This window comes from Suncus etruscus, chromosome 1, assembly GCF_024139225.1.
Source record: "Suncus etruscus isolate mSunEtr1 chromosome 1, mSunEtr1.pri.cur, whole genome shotgun sequence".
Classification (NCBI taxonomy): Eukaryota; Metazoa; Chordata; class Mammalia; order Eulipotyphla; family Soricidae; genus Suncus; species Suncus etruscus.
The window spans coordinates 13,642,850-13,650,895 of NC_064848.1; positions in this window are offsets into that span (position 1 = coordinate 13,642,850).

Here is an 8,046-nt window from a genome sequence, read left to right on the forward strand (position 1 = left end):
TTTTGGGGTCACACCTGGCGGTGCTCTGGGATGTTACTCCTGGCTCTTTGCTCAGCAGTCACGAGGGACCACGTGGGATGCCGGGATTCAAACCACCGTCCATCCTGGATTGGCTGTGTGCAAGGCAAACATACTGCCACTGTGCTATCTCTCCAGCCCCAGAGTGTTTGCTTTTTGGGTGGGGAGTTTGGAGCCACACCTGGTGATGTTCAGGAGACTGTGCAGAACCTGGATCCATCCTAGGCCTCTAGCAAAGCATAGCCTCAGCCCTTTTCTGGCCTAACAGTGTACACTCTTAGTAAACTATGTTTACTTAGAAAAAGTTCGCTCTCGCTCTCTTTCAGGGCCTGATAGTATAGCAATGGTGGGCGTTGGTCTTGCACATGTGCCAACCCTGTTGACCTGCAAGGGTCAATTTCTGTACACCCCCTCCCTGGGGACACTCGGAGACCAAGAATATTCCCCTAGCTCAGTGGTCAGCAAGCCGAGGCTCACCCTAGCTGATGACTGGGAAAGATGACCAGAGACACATTATTTCATCCCAACAATGCTTATATAGGACAAGGTGTGATATGTGCAGGGTGACAGGACTAAGCAGAAACATACCCAGGGATGATTGCAGCTGAAGATAAGCATAACTTATCTTCAGGGAGAAGATAAGTATAAATGTTGGGGTTTAGGAGCGACATAATATTGATAGGTAATCTCTCCTTTAACTGAGCTCTCTGTAAGGGAGGCATGATGGCCAGAGTCAAATTTAATCACTGATTTAACCACTGATCATGGGTGGGGAGGTGGGGGGCTGGGAGGTGCTGTCTTTCCCCTTCTCTGGAATGGTGTCTCAGAGATTGCCACCTCAAGGAGAATCCCTGGAACAGTTGCTTTATGGATTTTCATCTGAGCATCGCCGGGTGTGGCCCAAAACCCAAAATAAATAAATAAATAAATAAATAAATAAATAAATAAATAAATAGTGAGTAAGTAAAATGGAGGGCTAGAATAATATTAAAGCAGAAATGATGCTTGCCTTGTGTGTGGCCAACCTGGGTTTGATCCCTGCCACTCTATATGGTACCTTGAATGATTCTGAACACAGAGCCAGTAGTAAATCCTGGAAACTTCTAGGTGTGAGCCAAAAACAAACCAATAAGCTATAAAAAGATAAGCTTACTCTTGAGAATGATAGCTAACCCCCAAATAACCTAATCTTTGGGTTGATATCTATTCAAAACACAGCAAGTATACAGAGTACATCGATCCTTAGAGACACTGATTTCAGCCTGCTATGTGGCTTAGGTATGTGTGTGGCAACAATGGAAGCTGCTTAGTCACAAGTTTGCATCAAGTTGTATATCCAACCACAGTTGCTTCCAGTGGGTATTTTGTCAGGATGAAGCCAGACCAGCATTTGCAGTGCTTGCCAAAGGCTATTAAATCTCTATAGCTTTCTGTGATTTGCCTTGGAATCCTTTCTTGTTCCTCTGGAGAAGCTACTAGACTTCTGATGCTTCATTGATTAACAGCCTATCAGCTTCCAGTACAGTCCTAACACCACACCCAGAGATGTGATAAGCTTTCCCTGAAGAGTGTTGTGGGGAAGAGATTGTGCTATTGAGTTTGGGAGGACAAAGATACTCCAGCTGGTGAGTTTCAGAAAAGGAAAGTTCTCACTAAGGGAAAAGTCTTAGTGGCCTGAGTTTGATCCCCAGCACTACATGATCCCTTAAACCTGCTGGGAAAAAAAACCCCAGCTGAGAATTAACTCTGGCACCACCAGTGACTCAAAACTAAAACAAACAAAGCAAATAAACAACAACAAAAAACACACCTTGTGGGGCTGGAGAGATAGCATGGAGGTAAGGCATTTGCCTTTCATGCTTAAGGACGGTGGTTCGAATCCCGGCATCCCATATGGTCCCCTGTGCCTGCCAGGGGCAATTTATGAGCACAGAGCCAGGAGTAACCCTTGAGCGCTGCCAGGTGTGACCCAAAAACAAAAACAAAAACAAAACACACACACCTTGCCATTTTAAAGCTGAAGTTCTTGAAGATCATTGGTCCTATATTGCTTCGATTTTCCTCAAGTACCCACTTGAGTATCTCCAGTGATGGGGATTTCATTACTAGGCTTTTTTGAGAATGGAGATGATCCAGAAAAGGCCCCTGAGGGAATGACATTTCTAATTTGGGTGTTATACCCTGTGGTGCTCAGGGCTGTATGCTCAGAAATCACTCCTAGTGGACTGCAGGGAACCATATGAGATGCTGGGGATTGAATCCAGATCAGCTGTGTATAAATACAAGCTTCCTTTTTTTTTTTTTTTTTTTGGTTTTTGGGTCACACCCGGCGGTGCTCAGGGGTTACTCCTGGCTGTCTGCTCAGAAATAGCTCCTGGCAGGCACGGGGGACCATATGGGACACCGGGATTCGAACCAACCACCTTTGGTCCTGGATTGGCTGCTTGCAAGGCAAATGCCACTGTGCTATCTCTCCGGGCCAAATACAGGGTCCCTATCTGCTGTACAATCTCTGCCTCTCAACTATGAAAAACTTTTCAAATCACGGTGCCTTAATAAAATGTTTTAAAATTAAATACTTAAAAATGCTGGTAGCTCACAGTAGGTACACAGTGCTTTCCTTTGTCAAATTAAAAATAAATTTTGGGGCTGGAGATATGATGTGATCACAAATTGCTGGAGCACACACCTTGCACGTGGGAACCTCAGGTGCAATCTGCAACACCTCTTGGTCCCCCAAGCACCATGAGGAGTGACAACCAAACACTGAGCCAAGAGTTGCCCTTGACCACAACACCAAAAACAACCCAAATTATAGAAGTTCCTTTCCCAGGGAAGAGCAGTTGTGAGATGGGGAACAAGGCCTGGAGGTGGAAAGTACAGACACCATCTGATTAATCGCTTGGTTAACCAGGGGATCTTGGATAAGGGGTGGTGGGAGGCATTAACCTGCAAAGGAACCTCAAGGGGCCTGAGGTGAGAACCGGGCTCTGATGGCACCTCTCATGTATTGTATGTTATGGCCATTTTTAAACTGTTAGTTTTTAAAATCAGAAGTTCACTAAAGTTATCATTTTTTGTTGTTTTTGTTTTGTTTATTTTGGATCACACCCAGTGGCACTCAGGGATTACTCCTAGCTCTGTGCTCAGAAATCGCTCCTCGTTTAGGGGACCATATAGAATGCCAGGATTTGAATCACCATCTGTCCTGGGTTGTCTGCTTGCAAAGCAAATGCCCTACCGCTGTGCTATCTCTCTGGCCCCTAAAGGTATTATTTTTAGGCTGGGGATCTGATTCACTGGTAAACAGCTATCTTGCATGCTGGAGAACTGAATTTTCTCCCTGGTAACACACACACACATACACACACACACACACACCAGATTATAAACTTCTCTTTAGTCTTTTTTTTGTTTGTTTTGCATTTGGGCCACATCTGGCAGTGGTCAGGGCTTATTCCTGGCTCAGGGGTCACTCCTAACAGTGCTCAAGGGACAATATGTGGTGCCAGGAATCATACCAGGGTAAGCCCTATGCAAGGAACTGCCTTAATCTCTGTACTCTCTCTCCAGCCCAAGATTTAGTTTTGTTTTGAGTCATTTAATTGTCATCTATCATCATTGCTAAAAGTTTTCTTCTAGGGGACCAGAGAGATAGCATGGAGGTAAGGCATTTGCCTTTTATGCAGAAGGACGGTGGTTTGAATCCCAACATCCCATATGGTCCCCCGTGCCTGCCAGGGGTGATATCTGAGCACAGAGCCAGGAGTAACCCCTGAGTGCTGCCGGGTGTGACCCCCCCCAAAATGTTTTCTTCTGGTTCTATGCTTATAGATCACTCCTTGCAGGTTTTTTTTGTTTGTTTTGTTGTTTTTTTTTTTTTGGGGGGGAACCACACCTGGTAACGCTCAGGGGTTACTCCTGGCTATGCACTCAGAAGTCACTCCTGGCTTGGGGGACCATATGGGACGCAGGGGGGATCAAACCGCGGTCCGTCCTAGGCTAGCTCTGGCAAAGCAGACACCTTACCTCTAGCGCCACCGCGCCGGTCCCTCCTTGCAGTTCTTGAGAATTCAACCTGGATCAACTTCAAGCAAGGCAAGTGACTTATCAGTTGTACTATCTCTCTGCCTCCCCCCCCCCATTTGTCCTTTATTTCTTGTTTTTGTTTTGGGACCATGCCAGGCAGTGCTCAGGTCTTATTTCTTTCTCTGCACGCAGGGATCAATCCTGGCAGGCGCAAGGCATATGGGCTGTTAAAGATTAAATCCTGGTCAGCCACATGCTAGGCAAGTGCCTTACCTGCTGTACTATCACTTCAGTCCTCCTTATTTGTCCTTTAATTACACATAGTCCAGGAGCCAGATATAAGTCGTCTGCCTTGCAAGTGTTAGTCCCATATGGTGCCCCAAGCCAGGGGCAATTTCTGAGCGCATAGCCAGGAGTAACCCCTGGGTGTCAAATAGATGTGCCCCCCCCCAAAAAAAAACCCACATAGTTCAGGGGCCAGAGTGATAGTACAGCAGACAGGACACTTTAATTGCATGTGGATTCGATCCTCAGCACCCCATATGTTTGATCCTCAACACTCCATATGATTTCTTCAGTTCCCACCAGGAGTGATCTTTGAATCCAGAGCCAGGAGTAAGCCCCTAAGTACAGCTGGATGTGGCCCAAAAACTCCCCCCACACACAAGCACACAGTTTGCTGTGCTACATAGCCAGTATTATCACTGATCAGAACAGCTTCACCACTTCAAAAAGAAATGTCCAGCCTCATAACAGTCATCCCTCAGATTCCCAATCCCATCAGCCCCAGGAAGCTCATCTTCTATTTGCCTAAACATATAAATAGAATTATATCAAGTGTTCTTCTTTTGTGTCTGGTTATCTTTCGCATAACAAAATGTTTTCAACATTTACCCATCTGATATCATAATTATTATTATAATTATTAATTTTTTTTGTTTGGAGGCCAACTAGGCTGTGCTCAGAATATATTCCTGGAATCTGAGCAACAGTATAGCAGGTAGGACATCTGCCTAGCACACGACCGACATGAGTTTGATCTCCAGCATCCCATATAGTCCCCAAACCTGACAGGAGTAATTTCTGAGTGCAGAGCCAGGAGTAACTCCAGGGTGCCACTAGGTGCAGCCCAGAAACCAAACAAGAGGTCATTCGTGGCTCTACACTCAGAAATTACTCCTGGCAGTGCTGGGAGACCACCTGAGAAGATGGGGACTGAACCTGGGTCGGCTGTGTACAAGATAAGTGCCTTACCTGCTGTACTTTTGCTCTGACCTTTATAATTTATTATTTTAATGACATAATTAGATAGTTATAAGTATATATGTACATAAATTACATATCAATAGAGGTATAACATATTTGTATCATCTTATGATTATAAAGACTACTGCCACTTTCGGGCTATTATAAATAAAATTGTTCTGAACATTCATGCACATATCTGTGGGAGATGGTTTTCAGTTCTTCTGGGTCTGTATCCAGGAATATTATATAAATATATGTGTTCAATATTTTTTGGTTTTGGGCCAAACCTGGCAGTGCTCAGGGGTTACTCCTGGCTCTATGCTAGAAATCACTCCTGGCAGGCTCTGGGGACCATATGGGTTGCCAGGGATAGAAATGGGTCTGCCGGGGCCGGAGAGATAGCATGAAGGTAAGGAGTTTGCCTTTCATGCAGAAGGTCATCAGTTTGAATCCAGCTTCCCATATGGTCCCCCGTGCCTGCCAGGAGCAATTTCTGAGCATGGAGCCAGGAGTTTCCCCTGAGCACTGCTGGGTGTGACCCAAAAACCACGAAAGAAAGAAAGAAAGAAAGAAAGAAAGGAAGGAAGGAAGGAAGGAAGGAAGGAAGGAAGGAAGGAAGGAAGGAAGGAAGGAAGGAAGGAAGGAAGGAAGGAAGGAAGGAAGGAAGGAAGGAAGGAAGAAAGAAAGAAAGAAAGAAAGAAAGAAAGAAAGAAAGAAAGAAAGAAAGAAAGAAAGAAAGAAAGAAAGAAAGAAAGAAAGAAAGAAAGAAAGAAAGAAAGAAAGAAAGAAGAAAGAGGGGCCGGAGAGATAGCATGGAGGTAAGGGCGTTTGCCTTCCATGCAGGAGGTCATGGGTTTGAATACCGGAGCCCCATATGGTCCCCTGTGCCTGCCAGGAGCAACTTCTGAGCCTGGAGCCAGAAATAACCCCTGAGCACTGCCGGGTGTGACCCAAAAACCACAAAAAAAAAAAAAAAAAGAAAGAAGAAAGAAAGAAAGAAAGAAAGAAAGAAAGAAAGAAAGAAAGAAAGAAAGAAAGAAAGAAAGAAAGAAAGAAAGAAAGAAAGAAAGAAAGAAAGAAAGAAGAAAGAGGGGCCGGAGAGATAGCATGGAGGTAAGGCGTTTGCCTTCCATGCAGGAGGTCATGGGTTTGAATACCGGAGCCCCATATGGTCCCCTGTGCCTGCCAGGAGCAACTTCTGAGCCTGGAGCCAGAAATAACCCCTGAGCACTGCCGGGTGTGACCCAAAAACCACAAAAAAAAAAAAAAAAGAAAGAAGAAAGAAAGAAAGAAAGAAAGAAAGAAAGAAAGAAAGAAAGAAAGAAGGAAGGAAGGAAGGAAGGAAGGAAGGAAGGAAGGAAGGAAGGAAGGAAGGAAGGAAGGAAGAAAGAAAGAAAGAAAGAAAGAAAGAAAGAAAGAAAGAAAGAAAGAAAGAAAGAAAGAAAGAAAGAAAGAAAGAAAGAAAGAAGGAAGGAAGAAGGAAGGAAGGAAGGAAGGAAGGAAGAAAGAAAGAAAGAAAGAAAGAAAGAAAGAAAGAAAGAAAGAAAGAAAAGAAAGAAAGAAAGAAAGAAAGAAAGAAAGAAAGAAAGAAAGAAAGAAAGAAAGAAAGAAATGGGTCTGCCACATGCAAGGCAAATCCTCTACCTGCTGTGTCTGGCTCCTCTGTCCAATTTTTTGTTTTGTTTTGTTTTTGGGTCACACCCGGCAGTGCTCTAGATAAGCACGAAGAAATCGTTCCTGGCAGGCACAGGGGACCATATGAGACTCCCGGAATTGAACCCAGGTCCGTCCTGGGTCAGCGCGTGCAAGGCAAACTCCCTATCGCTATGCTATAGCTCTGGCCCCGTTACAATTTTTTTTGAAGAATGGCCAAATTGTTCTAAAAAAATCCTGTGCTGTTTACATCTATACCAGTAATGTGTGCAGGTGCCACTTTGTCTATAGCCTTGTGCGTTTTTCTTAATAAAGGAGAGCTGAATCTTTGTAACTCTAGGAGCTGGGCCCACACCCTCAGTTTCCTGTGAGGAAATGGCTCAGGGCTCAGGGCTTTGTACTTGGAGCCTCTAGCTGCTCTCATTGGTTCTCCCTTTTCCTCCAGTTCCCAGCCTACTCTCTCAATAAAGCCTCTAGAGGGCAGCTTGCAATAGCTCTTTTCACAGTGGGGTTTCCAGAAATGTATTAAACGTAGCTGAATTTGAAGGAAAAGAGAATGGGATTGAATGGGATTGAATGTTGTCTTTCTTTTAAGTGTGTGTATATCATAAGGAAACCCAATAAAAATGCGTATGTCGGGCCCGGAGAGATAGCACAGTGGCGTTTGCCTTGCAAGCAGCCGATCCAGCACCAAATCCTGGTATCCCTTATGATCCCCTGTGCCTGCCAGGAGCTATTTCTGAGCAGACAGCCAGGAGTAACCCCTGAGCACTGCCGGGTGTGGCCCAAAAAACAAAACAAAACAAAACAAAACAAAACAAAATGCGTATGTCAGGGCTTCTTGATCCGCTGCTCAGTTTAGGCAATCATTATTTATTTGCTGGTTTGTTTTATGGTACCAGGAGTTCAATCTAGGGCCTCACATATGCAAGATGTTTCATAATACTCCTGCCTAAAATACACCTATATTTAATTGGGAGACACACCCAAAGGCACTTAGGGGCTACTCCTAGCTCTGCGCTCGGAAGTTATTCCCAGAGGGCCTCAGGGAACCATGCAGTGCTGGAGCTTGATTATGAGTCTCCCGCATGCAAAACA